Below are 14,563 nucleotides of genomic sequence, written 5' to 3'. Positions count from 1 at the left end.
AAGAATGTTAATTTGTTTTGGATCAGTTATGGACATTGACAGACAAAAGTTACAAAGTTATATGCACTTATATGCTCAAGTAAGACAGCCTTGATTTCCCATTGTTACAAGCAATGTGTTAACATTATATACAAATGTAAATAGTGAGGGCAAACAAAAGAAGCAATGAAGAAAAATATTTTCATAGGAATAGTGCTATGGTGTCAAAATTCACATATAAAAATAAATACTTATAAAACTATTAAATATTATAGTACTTGAAATTGAATCAATCCTTCTTCCAAATATCAAATTTAATAATACAAGCCAAGAAGGCCAATGGTATGCTTTAAAAAAAAAAATCAGCCTCATGTTTTTAATGTTACCACACTCCACTCACTAGCAGCCCAAATGGGACAGAAAAATTCATTGTAGTTCTCTAGAATCATTCCAGGAAGCTCTTCATTTCAAGATTTATAAAGAAAGGAAATTAAAGTGAAAGGCACACAGTAAAAGAAAACAAAAAGATAAGATTGAGAATACTAGCGTACCAATGTCCATGGTCCCCAACGCCGTGATACATCATCAGGGCAAGCATGCTATGAAATTGTACCACACTAGGTGGTTTGTTTAGGACTTCACAGTTGTGCTCTGGTGACAGCTGTCCATCGGAAAAACTGACATATTACAAATCTTGATTTATTCCTCCTCCACATATTTGTGTACACTAAAAATAAGAAGAGGAAATATCAAATCTATGTGACTTTCAAGAGACTATTATATTGCTTTATTCATTGTTTATATATAATTAGTAATGCTAGAGCTTCAAGTTTATTATTTCTAATTGTCAACATTTATCCCTGAATAAAAATGTTTTAATTTCATGGTTATTAAAAAAACTGACGATTTTTGAGACTTAGTAGGAAAATATTTCAGGAAGGCATTAAGTCTATAACAATACTATTTGTTAAGCCAGAAATAAAACTGATTTACCTAAGCAGAGAAGATCAATTAAATAATGTATGGATTTTAATCAATGAATTATTATGTAGCCATGAGAGCTAATAAGACAGGTCAATTTCATACACATAGATAGATACTCAATACATTTTATATGAAAACCATAGATAGCAAAGCAGCATGTATAATATAAATCTGTTTCTGTAACCTATACAAAGCAAAAATCTAGCATGAAATATACCAAAATGACAAAGGTTCTAATTTATTATATTGCTCTTATGATTTCAATTTTGAAAATGAACATATCTGCATTCAGAAATAATAGTTAGTTGAATTGTGGAAAATAGTAAAGTGTATATTACAATTTACTTGATATTTATTAGCACTTGGCCAAAAGTATGTAAACAATGATTTCCAATGAATTTCCTATGAAGAAAATTATGTAATAAAAATAATTAAGCAAAAACACTTGACTAATTAAAAGAGCTGATTTACTTAATTCATCCAAAACTAACATAAATCATTGCTTCCTATTCTTTCCCATCCAATATATGGTTGGGATTAATATTCAAAGTGACCATTTTAGAAATTATCTTTACATTTATAGGACCTAAGAGTGCCAGAGCTTGATGAAAAGTCTTAATGACTGACAACTTTCTAACCTGAAGGAGAAGATTCATCAAATGAATGACTAAACAATAGGAATAAAATATGATCTTCATATAAAACTTGCTTTCTGTGTTTATATCAATCCAAATTCCTAAGAAACTTGAATAATAATGTACTAATTTTAGAAAGACAGTAGTAATTTACAGACATACTGGGTAGCATAGCAGGTTTTATTCATAATCTGGACTACATGCTTTCTATCATGAGTTGAGTGACTTAACCACGAGAGAACACCTATTTAAAAAGAATAGGGTTTTGATCTCTCAATTAAGAAAAGAAACCTCTTTCCATATAGAGTGAAGTAAAATTATCCACCAGTATGGGCTGGGGATATAGCTCAGTTGGTAGAGTACTTGTCTTGCAAGCACAAGGCCCTGGGTTCAATCCCCAGTACTGCAAGAAAAAAAATTATCCACCAGTATGGGATAGTGAACTAAGATTAGTTCAAAGTCATAAAAGTACTTTACTTTAGGTCTTCAGAGATGAAAACCTCCCCACAAATTTAGGGAATATTATGACTTACTTCTCCCCAGCTTCCATAGTTCCAGCGCGGACAAGGTCCCCAATCATAGTGCTTTGACTCCAGGGGTTTTGAGGGTGCATCACAGTTACTTGCACTCTGTCCATTCTCATCCTGGCAGACCATGACCCTATGCTGAAGACCTCCAACACAGCTGCAAGAACACGGGCCAGGATAAAGCACAGAAACACACACAAACTGCAGATTCCACAGTGTGAATTTGCATGGTGAAAAAAAAAAGAAATCACTCCCTGACTCAACCCTAAGCAAACTGAAGCATGAAAATCTGACAAAACACTTAAGTTTTACTGAGGGCATCAGTAAAATTTGTTGATGAAAAGTAAGTCTTCAAGCATACATTAGGAAGTAATTTTTCACCCTCATCCTAAATGTTAGGTAAAAAGGAATTAAAGTTTTAAGATTAACTGGGGGAAAAAAAAAGATTAACTGGGAAGATATAAAAAACAAAACACAGTGTTAAGTTACCTAATTTTACCTTTGTATTTTTCTTTAATTTGTATCATTATTATCATGTAAAATATGAACTTTGGTAATGTACTCAATTTTACTCTATTCCATTTTTATCACAGTAATTTTTGTTTTTTTATAAACATTTGTAGTCTTACTTTGTAAAGGATTTTCTCGTTTTTATCACAATGCACACTAATCAGATTGTTTTTAAGTGCATTCCTTTGTAATCAAATATCACATTATTCTGCAAATTCAGTAAGAACTCTGGGGAATTGTAGTCTACATCAAAAATGCTTAATCCATTTAAGATTTAAACTATCCATCTTCAGTTAATAAAAGTATTCGATGTCATTATATACAGATCTGCTAAAGGAAATATAAAAAATGACAGAAATATAACAAAATGATAGAATTAATATAACTCAATAAAGAACAGCTTATTGATCCCCATGATCCTGTTCTCCATTGGTTTCCTCTCAATGACAGATGGACCCCCTGATTTTGATTATCTTTGGTTTGTTAGTTAATGGGAAATGCCTGCCTGGAACTGGCTTGGCTGCTCGGAAGAACCAGGAAAGTGGCTGTATCTGGGTGGACAGGCAGGTAGGTTATATTCTTGTTCTACCAAAGGGCGAACTTCAGGGCACAGTAATTCTCATCAACTGGCTGCTGGTGGTTGATGAATAAAACTTGTTGAGTTGCTTTTCCATGGCCAGAGGATGGTGAACACTGACCAGAAATTTAGCCAATATTTACAATGTAATATACTACATTGATATTATATAAAATACCATATATTATATTTAAATATTCACTTCCTATTTTCTCATAAGGTTACTTACAGGTGACCAATTTCCTGCTTGCCATTCTCCACAAGGGCTAAAGCAAACACAGATATTTCAGCAGGTCTGGACAAGTGTGCACACTGTGATTCACCTGCTATTCCATCATGAGCATCATGATAGCTTACAGAGCAGTCTTGATTAACTCTTCCACAAGTCATGGAGCACATAAAAATAACATCAAAACGTTAGATAGTACCTCTCCCAATGTTGCTCACATTCATAAACATCAAGTTTCCTGAGAAACATAAATTAGGAATAATATCACCTGGCTTCCTTTCTTAGTCAATACAGATGGGGGCAGAAATATCACAGTTTAGATCACAAATTGCACAAACAGATAAAAAATATGAATGAATATAATGTCTTGAAATAATGCTTAGTTATATGACAAATTTGAAGATACTGCATAAGAGAATCTTAATATCATTAACATTAATCTTAAAAGACTTAATGAATATTTAAGACTAAAGCAAATTATATATTCTAAATACTTTAAAGCTTTAGTTCAGAAAAGCAACAAGAAAATGTCCGTAGTTCAAGTAACAAGTTGATAAATGCCTGATGTCACATCTGTATCTTATAACCAACTAGGACATAATTATCATTATCCTCATTTTGTAGTTTAGAAAATCTCCAAATGCTCAAATTTCCTGCACATAAACACAGGCTGTGGAACGGCAGAGCATATTAGCCTGGAGTGACCTAATTCTAAGCCCTATGCTTGGTCCATCCTATCAAAATACTTGAGAATGAATACACACATTAACTTAAGCAAATCTGTCCCAAACATTCTGCTGATATCTAAAGGCCCCCATAAGAAATACTTGCTTCTCTTCAATAAATTCACTTACTGGGGTCCCAAGAACCATGTCTCCACTGTGCTGCTTTCCATGGGAACAGCTGGTAAGGAAGTAGCACCCAATATTGGGGATAATTGGGCAGGGAGTAACTATACAGTCCTATTCAAAAGAAAAAACAATCTCAAAGAACATCATTTAATTAATCAATCACATTTTAATTAAATCTGATATTTCTTTGGCCTCTGTCACATATCTACTTCAAGAATAGCTGCACACCAATTTACAAAGTGATGGATGATGTAAAGAATTTTATTTTCAAATGTTCAAAGTACTTGTCAAGTGCTAGCAGTGGATAGCAAGACTGAATATCAATGTTTGGATCATTGCATCTGATAATTGAAGAGGGAAAGAGCAAGTCCTTCAAAATACCACTAGGCTGAAACATCTGAAGGAATACAGAACTCCACCTTAAAAAAGCACAACACACTTTAAGATTCCATAATATTCATAATAATAGATGTTGTCATACATGCACAGTTCAAAGAATAGGAATACACAAGTTAAATACATGATCCAATGGCAGATAAAGGTAATCTATTTCATAATAAAACTATAAGACTGGCAAAACCAAGAATGACAAATTCTAGCTCATGCACACATTTTTAAGGCATAGAAGTTTAAGTGGGAAAAGTACATATAAAAATAATTTGAACACATTAGTGATGCTCTTGTTAAATAATAGATATTTTGTTTATAATCCACAAAAAAGTTCCTTTACCTGCCTATCACCTGGGCGATGGCCTCTTGACATTCTCTGTCACCTAATACTGCACTAAAGAGCTCGTTGACACGTTTAACCAGGCACATATGTGATACCCAAGTCCGCAGGTAGCTGTGCACTGAAAGATAAAAGATATCGCTTTTAACAAATTAACATAAACTTCAATTTTCTTAACAAATATATACCTAATAATATGCTTTCAGTACATCTTTTGTACAAGCCTTTTATGCCACATTCAAAAATGTAAAATTAATAATTCAATCAACATGCCTACTTATTAAATATATTATGTAGATATTACTAAATACTGAAGTTAATGAAATGTATATTATTAATACAGTTTTAAAAATTATCATATCAGTAAATGCCTGATATTTTGGAGGCAGAGTCAATACAATTATAGAAACAATATACTTTCAACCTCTACCTGGCATATCTCACTGAATACATTAAGTATATTTCAAAGAGATAAAGAAAGGGAGAGGTGAAAAGATTTCCATCAGCTCTAGCAATCTTCACAGGACAATACGCTACCCACACTCATCTAGTCTGATCACTGCTCATCTTACAGATTTCCAGCTGCCTGGTTGGCAGAATTTCTAAACAATGCCTATTCTAAATATTAGTAAAATACCAATGAAAACACAGAACATGAAAATATTATAGTTTGAATCAAATATGATAAAACATGATATTTACAGTCTTTGGGTAACTAAAATGAATCCAAAAGCAAAGCTGAAATATTTAACACAGCAATAATGTCTAAATTTTAAATATATTCACAGACCTCCATGATCCTACTTTCCAAGCAGCACATGCATGAAACTCACACAGTCTTAAGAGATTCAGGTTTGGTACTTGGATTACAGAAGCCATCACTCAAGTGATCTTCATTCAGTTGACAACAAACCTGCCGCTGCTTTGATCCTTTTCCATATGTAACAAGACACTGTGACCAAGTCAACAGGATGCATTACAAAATGATGCAATCATCAATTTGCATGATAAATTACAGCTGTAAGACCATTCCTAAGTGCATTATAACCCCGATCCTTTACAGACAGTCACTGGGCAAAACTGCCACCCCCTAACTTCTGTGGCCCAAGTGTCACTGAAATGTCCACTGTTCCTATGAACAAAGATACAAAACTAACCTTAGAAGAAGGTTACATTCCAGGTTACTGCACTTATAAAACTAATTATAAACATTAGCAAATGTTATTGCTAACTTGATAACTATAAATAGATTAAGGATAGCCATTTTGCAAACTTTTACTGCCTTTATAAAAAATTTCTTAAATGATAAATATGTGTAAATTTTATGAAGTCTTTGATGCAAGTTTCCTAACAATGGTTATAACAGTTCTAAGCCTCGCGTTTTAATGTTACCTCACTCCACTCACTAGCAGCCCAAGTGGGACAGGAAAATTCACTGCAGTTCTCTAGAATCATTCCAGGAAGATCCTGACATTCTCTGTCAGCAAGGTAGCGGTCAAAGTTGTTTATACAATAAGATTCTCTAGACCTTTACCCTCCTCCACAACTCCTGGAACACTGATTTAAAAAAAGAAAAGAAAAAAAAAAAAAGACATTAGGAGATGGAAAAAATTAAATTCTTTACAAAAAAATACTTTGGAGAAATTTAATATTCAATTAGGACAAAGGAGGCAACCTTCCTTAAAACAACAATTATTTTACCTGGGACCATTCTAAAAAAGGCCATCTTGTTAGGACACAGTCACCGTGGCATGACTCTCAGGTAGGTTAAGTTGGTCACTGAAGTCGTGGTCATAAACTGGAACCGTCTGTCCTTTATGAATGGAATACTTCATGCAGTGGACACACAAGGGCCCTGTATCCTCGACCCACAGCGGGATGAAAATTCACTTTTGTCAATATGTGCCTTCTAGAAAAAAAAGACAGTATTACACTTGGCATATGTGTTAATTAACACAAATTTTACAATGATTCTGAGAAACTCATCCATGAGATTCAATATTAAAAATTCTAAGACCTCACAGAAATGCTAACCTGAAAAGATTTAATATATCACTGAATCAGAGAGGTAAAACTTTCAAGAGATTATATAGCTCAAACTTGCAATTTATATAGATTTAAAAACAGGCTTCAGATGGATTATGTATTTCAATGGTATGAACACTTGAAAATTGTTCTATTTGGTCAGAAATTTTACTTTTCCACACAAATCTTAAAGTTGCTTCCAAAATAAGTAAAAATTAAATAGTTAAAGTGGGAGACAGGGCCAACCAACATCAACACTGTATCTATTAACATCACCTTAACACTTGATGATAACTTTGGAGGTATGTCCAAGAAAGCATAAGTTTCAAAAGCATTTGAAAAACATTGGTGTAGATCAAGATGAGATAAGTACTTAGTGGCAGAATTAGGACTGTAACTGAAGATATCTGACTCTCATAGGTATTTTCTACCTATGAAAATAACCTGACAGTACTTTGATACATGAACAGAGAATGTCTGGAAATCCGACAACATCAATAAGACACACCTTTAAAAATGGGCAATACAGTTTCCGTAAAGCATATCACACTGCCTCATTAATTCATTCTAGTCTCTAACTACACATCTTTGCAGGGAAAAACACTGTTCACAAGCAAAAATGCTAGTTTTATCTAACTTATCCCAATTATAGCCTAGGAATCAATCAACAGTATGAGTATCTCCATATAAAGAAGCACAGAAATCACAGAATTCATTTCTGACAGCTTCTCAAGGATTCACTGTGTTTCATGAAACTTAAAACAGGCAATTCTACCATACTTTTGTTATGTTTTCAAACAATATAAAATATATGCATAAATTCTTACCCTTCAATACTGAATGTGACCTGCTACAATGCAAAAGTAAAAAAAAAATTAAAAGTGGAAGATGGGGTTATTTTTCTTAGTATCAGTCTGTTACTAATCATCAAAGGGGGAGGAGAGGACAAGGAATTTAGATTAGAAGTACAAGCTTTGCTGCCATGATCTACCATCATGCTGCTTACTACTTAAAGGATTAATTATTAACATACCAGGAAGATGTATACATTCTCTAATCATAAACTTTTAAATTTAGTAGTTTATGAATTCAATGGGAATTATAGAATCAGGCTACTGATTTATTGATTTAGATCTTTAAACCATGGCTTTTCAGAGTAGAGTTTACTTAGATTTGCTTTACAGGCAAAATGACTTCCATTTTCTAACAACCAGTGTGGAGACCTGCATACTGGTATTCAGCCAGTAATATGAATAAAAGTACAAATAAATTGCTCAGTTTCACCACAAATTAGTGAATCTGAAATTTTATAATAGCAGAGGCAAATGATGGGTACTAATGACTGGTCTGTTCTGTTTTAGGAACTGTTTTATATCATATCTCACTTATTAGTTTAGTTGTATTATGCACTGGTTATATCATACATTATTTGTTTTTGACCTTAGTTCACAGTCTGTATTGCACCTTTCAGTCACAAACAATGGGAGTGGCATGTAGCTGCAACTTTGATCAGATACAATCATAAGTTCACTTCTACATATGCAGATAATTTTTCTTCTATGAAGACCTTGGCCAAAGTCAAATGAAAACTAAAAATGAAAGGAGAATTTGCATAAGTATAAGTTCCCTAATTAATTAATTCTATTAATAGTCTAAAGGGTGCAACTAAGAAAGCTAAATGTTCAACACTACATATAAGATATGCTAACATATTAATCCAGTTAGGAATGATGTTTATTCAGTAAACTGAATCCTGAATGATTGAGGAGTTGCTTAGTGAAGAGGAGGAAAGTAAGGTGGGAATGGTCCAGAGTAAAAGAATACATCAGGGCTAATATAGAGACTGCGGGAAACTGAGTGGCTAGGGTCAGTGCTGATACTACCTGGTATATGGTATTATTGATCCCCCATATTTGTTTCCCCTATATCTGAAGAAAGTGCACATCTCTAGTTGCTACAATGTTGTGGTAAATTCCTGTTGGAGAACACTTCCCTGTCAATTGACATCAGCCTTATGCCAACTGACTAAAGTGGATGGAACCTACTCAAGTTCCACCAGCCCTCTTTCCCTTTTCCCTCTGCTTCCAGAACAGCATTTCTCAGGAAAAGCTGCTCTTTCAGCCTGGAGTTATGAATGAAAAAGGCACTGACTGACAATAAAAGGATCAGTGGTGTCACAGATTGCAGGGAGGGAGGCAGGATGAGAAGGTGAGCACAGGTGATTCTCAGGTCAGGGAAACTTCTCTGGGTATAACATCTCCGTAAACATATACGGCACAAAGAGTGAATCCTAATATAACCTACAGACTTTAGTTGATAATAATGCATAAAAACTGCTCATCAATTACACACATGTGCCAAACTAATGCAACATGATAACAGATGAAGTGGGACAGGGATGGGCAAGGGGAAAACATAGAGGGAAGGAAGAGAAGGCAGAATATTCAGCGTTTCTGTACTTTCCTTTCAAGGTTTTTCAGTAAACCTAAAGATGCTCTAAAAGTAAAGTGCATCAATTTTTAAAAATGACATGATACAGATAACAAGTTAGAATAGAAACCCTAACAAATTAGCAGCAAAGCATGATATGGACAGTCAATAAACTTTTGTTCTAAGCCACTGTGATTTGATGGCTGGTTGTATGCAGCATAACAGCAAAAGTAAATTCAGAGAAATGGTTATAAGTAGTCAGAATTGTCTAAATTACATTTTCTGCAATGAAGAGACAGTAAAGAGTTTAAGCAGTCTGTGACATGACCAACTTTCTGTTTATAAAGCTCAACTATGTACTATCAGTTGACTAATTATCTTTACTAAAGACCCTTTAAAATAAAAATTTTTTGAAAAGGCATATGTCTAAAAGAACAGGGATAAAAGGAACAGTAGGCAAGAGAAAGAATTATTTTTAATATGAAAAGCAGATTGGAATATGTATTTTTAAATTTTCTTGTAGTTGTAGATGAACAGAATGCCTTTATTTATTTGTTTATTTTTATGTGGTGCTAAGGATAGAACCCAGTGCCCCACATGTGTTAGGCAAGCGCTCTGCCACTGAACCCCTGCCCCAGCCCTAGTCCTGGAATAGACTTTTGACAGTCAAGGAAGATGAACCCTAAACCTGTGAAGGTGGAGAGTGAATTAAAAAACAAAATTCATGCCACAAAATCCAAGAGAAGTCCAGGAATCAAAAGACACCAGGTTTGTGACTGAAGAGGTGAATGTTGTAAGAGGTAGATCTAAAAAATGGAGACTTGATTGAAAGGTATTTATGAAGAACAGTTAAGTCAACAACCCTTCTAGCCAAGAGCAGCAGAAAGTAAGCCACCTGAGTTACTTGGCACTTCTAGTGTCACATTAAAAAATAGTAATTGGTGATATTAATTTCAATATCATTTGTATTTAACCCAATTATCTGGAATAGAATCACATTAATATGGCACCAATGTAAACATTATCCATAATATGTTTGAATTCTTTTGTTCATATTAAGTTTCAAATCCAGTGACTATATAACACTTACAGCACATGGACTAGCCACAGGTGGACAGCATAGCTCTAGGAGAGGAGAACTTGAAGGAATGGGACATAATGCAGGGAAGCCACAGCACAGCACACTGAAATGGGGTGATGAAGTGAGTCTCCATAACGAAAGAACAGATTCCAGCCTGACTCACCACCTGCTGTGATCCAAAGATGACATCTGTTGTTCCCCCCATCACGACTGTCAGAAGATGAGGGAATTCCTCTCTTGGGTGACCATTTAACCAAGAAAAAGGATCAAGGATCAACTGACAAGGACATTTGGTTCTTCACCCCACTGACAAACAAAAGGGCTGCTCAACAATCCAGCTACCCTAGAACGAAGCCCCTGGTTGACTCATCTGCCCCACAGAGCTTCCAATCAGCATCTTAGTCCTTCCTAAATATGAACAATCAACAAGTGTTTCTTTGGAAATTCTGGAAAGCTACTAACAAAAGAGGACAAAAGAAATAAAAACAAAATAGGACTAGGATGAAACTAGAATATCAGAGCAGCAGAAAACTCAAGACTACACTTACACTCAGAGCCTAAAAGAAGATATTGGAACCATGAAATAAAAGCAAGACATTATGAGAAGAAACATAAAACAAGTAAAATGTAGAAAATAAATAGAAATTAAGTGCTCAGTTTAAGAGGTTAATGCTCAAACAATAAAACTTTTAGAAACATAAGAGAAAAATGAGTGAGAGGAAATTATCAAAAACATTAATGGAGCTGGGGATATGGCTCAGTTAGACTACTTGTCTCCCAAGCACAAGCCCCTGCATTTAAAACCCAGAACTGCAAAAAAAAATAAAAAAATAAAAAAATTAATGAATGCAACTAAATTTCTCAAGACAAAGAATCAGTGTTTCCAAGTTGAAATGACAACCTAATTTCTTAGGAAAATGAAGAAAAAAAAAATGAAATGAAACATCAGCATCAAGGTATTAGCATGAAGAGATCCACAAAACTTTCAGAACAGAAAATGCCACATACAAGCACAGGAAATTGAAAAATAAGCTGAGGAAACAGTCATAAACAAGACTTTCCAAATGCTAAAGGAAAATCACATATTTTAGAATTTGTATGAAAGTATTTGGCAAGAATGAGAATGGAATGAAATAACTTGCAGGGATGGAAACCTCTAAAGTTTCCTTTCCTTCTCAGTAAATTACCGAGGAGCATGTCCACCTAATGAGAGAAGGAAACCAGAAAGAGGAACTCATAAAACATGAAAACAAGGAATCCAGCCTAAGAGAAAGCTGAAGGGAATTGCCAGGATAATAAATAAGGGACATCTGGGGGTGATGGTCACATAACAAGACTAAAAAGCAACACAAATCAGTGCAAGAGAAATGAGGGTTATGGACAAAGATGAAAAAATGAAGGAAAATTAAAGCTATCAAATAGGCTTGCAATACTAAGAAAATGTGTAGTACTGACAAAAATCTTGAGGACTGATAACTTTCAATATTCAGAAAAGAAACAAGAAAACAAAACTGAGGAAATGCATCTTGAGAGAAACGAAAAGGGTACAAAAAAGGAATACACTCAACAGTGTACTGTGTGGGAAAAGAATTAATAGTTCTTTTCTCTTGCACATGATCCTTTAAGGGGACTCTCCTGGTCTGGACACCCCCACCACTTCTCACTATATATTTCACAAACTCCAAGAATCATATTATTATTTATTTGGTGCGTACACTGCACTTAAGAATGTGCTTTAAGAATGTGCCTTCATTCACCTGTTGCTTGGCTTTGGCCCCCTAGGTCCCCATGCTCCCCAAATTCCAATACTCTTCAATAAAGTACACCCAGGGCCTTTCCACCAAGTTAGTTCTTCCTTCTGCATTACCAAAGTCCCTGGTTCTACTTTAACATTTATTCCAGCTGACCTGGTAGTCACCCACTACCACAGCCCTTCTCGGAGACACTGCCCAAGCAGTTTCAGGAATGCCTGTTCCCATGCAATCACTCTGTGCATCACTGTCCCAAAGCAACAGGCCCACAGGTGGGCCTCTTCCTGAATGAAGCAGCACAGTTCCTGTGGGACCTGGTCACATCAGTTCACTAGATTGTCCCTCACATTCTTATCATCTGTGGCCACTGCCTCTGGTCACCTGCTTCCTCCCATAGGATCATCTCCACACTGCTTTAGGCTTCCTTTCCTCTGACCACTGTTTTCCCCTATTTTAAGCTTTCTCTCTATTCTCCAAGAAAACGACTTCTCCATTCCATACATTTTCTCCATACCTCATCTTCAGTCTACTCATACCTTCTTTCTCTGATCATCTCTGATACACAGATATAAGGTACTGCATTTACCATTTTACTACTATTATACTACTACTTAACATTATGATTTCTACTCATGCTTCTGTTGCATCCACTAGACTTTAAAACCTGAATGCAGAACTGGGGTCTCATTAATAACCTAAAATAAAGCAACCCCTCAATAAATGTCCTTCATTGAACACGTATTGCACAACTAAGCATCCATATTACACACTACACAAAGACTCTAGTCTTCCCATTTGCTGTCCCAACTATAAATTTCTCTTCCATTTCTTCTCTGCTCCTTTCAGTCATTCATGCCACCAGTACATAACCATGGAAGGCAAATGAAAGAATGACAGAATGTTTGAAATATCAATACAAAAAAGAGAGACAGGTTGCTAAGAACAAGTGTGTGGAGGAGAGTGGATGAGAAGGTAGGTATTTCACTAGGAAGAGGGATGTAAGTAAGTTAGAGAAAATGTCTGCAACTACAAAAAAAAATAAGAGAGAGAGATAAAGAGAATGAGAATAAGAATGTGTGAATGTACCAGGAATAGTTGAAAAAGGTAGTTTTAAGTGGGGGCTCTTAAGTAAGAAACACAGAGAGGGAAAAGTAAGGACAAAATAAAACTACACTTGTATGTCTGTGTCATATGGAAAGGAGGAGGATTCCATAGCAGCCTGACTCAAAGGGACTGAATGATAACAGCATGCAGTTAAACCACCATCTCTTTTAAAACTGGGGTACCTTGACACATTTTGGTACAGTCTTGTCGTTGTCCATGTGCATCCCATGTGAACAGGTCACTTCTATCCTCCACAGGAACGTGGAAGGAATATCATACATCAGGGTTGTATAAATTACCCACACATAGCACCTCAATAAAGATACAAAGGAACATACAATCAATTATAAAACATACATCCTTCAGACATAATTTCTACGTTTAGTAATGAATGCTAAGTACTTAACCACTACAGTTCACTAACATGATTGAAGTCAAGTCTCACTGACCACCAAAGAGTTACCTGTAAAACAAGTTCTTCTTCCAGTCAATCAGTACTGTTAATTATTTATATTGAATTGTTTGATCCACTGTATTCAAAAAGAGCTCCTTGTATGTTTATTTCTCTTTTAACATACAACAAAACTTCCATTTAAAAGAAAATTCCCATGTGAACTAGGGTCAGTATTCTAAAAGGCTATGAAATGACTACACGCTCTCTACGCACCTGTCTTCATCTTTTATAGAGGCACTCTATCCCTGTGGAAATATATGTGAATATTAGCTTTTCAGAATAATACTCCTACCTCCTTCTCTATTCATGCATTTTCTTGTTCTCTCTTTCCCATTGATAGGTAATAAGATAAGCCTATCAAATACATGCATGCAAAAGAACAGTATAGTATATATTCTTAATTTGTTGCTTTTTAAATATAAAATTGCATGGTGTCCACAATAGTGTGGTAATAAAACAAAAGAATTTAGTATTCAAACAGTGGGTTAAGTTCAAGTTGTCTCAATTAGTTGCTTTGTGATGTTAGACAAACTTCTAGCTCAGTTTCCTACATTGCATAATAAATCAATACAAATTTCTGCCTTAACAGGCCCTTCATCAGGATCAAATTTGGAAATGTTTACAAAGTGTGTAAAGGGTAAAATCATTGCTATTTATTTTTAATTTTCAAGAGAATATGTAATATTTAAAACTTTA

The 14,563-nt window shown here is 34.9% G+C and overlaps 1 long non-coding RNA gene across 1 annotated transcript; it reads right to left on the bottom strand.

The window, feature by feature from the left end:
- Positions 1-5,105: 5,105 nt before the first annotated feature.
- LOC306652237 lies at positions 5,106-13,973 on the bottom strand. The gene is made up of 4 exons (XR_013761335.1): positions 13,877-13,973; positions 13,596-13,725; positions 5,813-5,974; positions 5,106-5,143 (listed from the first exon to the last, which is right to left on the bottom strand). It is a non-coding gene; the product is annotated as an uncharacterized lncRNA (long non-coding RNA).
- Positions 13,974-14,563: the final 590 nt, after the last annotated feature.

This window comes from Sciurus vulgaris (assembly GCF_902686455.1).
Source record: "Sciurus vulgaris genome assembly, contig: HiC_scaffold_152_arrow_ctg1, whole genome shotgun sequence".
Classification (NCBI taxonomy): domain Eukaryota; kingdom Metazoa; phylum Chordata; class Mammalia; order Rodentia; family Sciuridae; genus Sciurus; species Sciurus vulgaris.
Note: the sequence above shows the minus strand (reverse complement) of the source record. Positions and strands in the feature narration are given on the sequence as shown.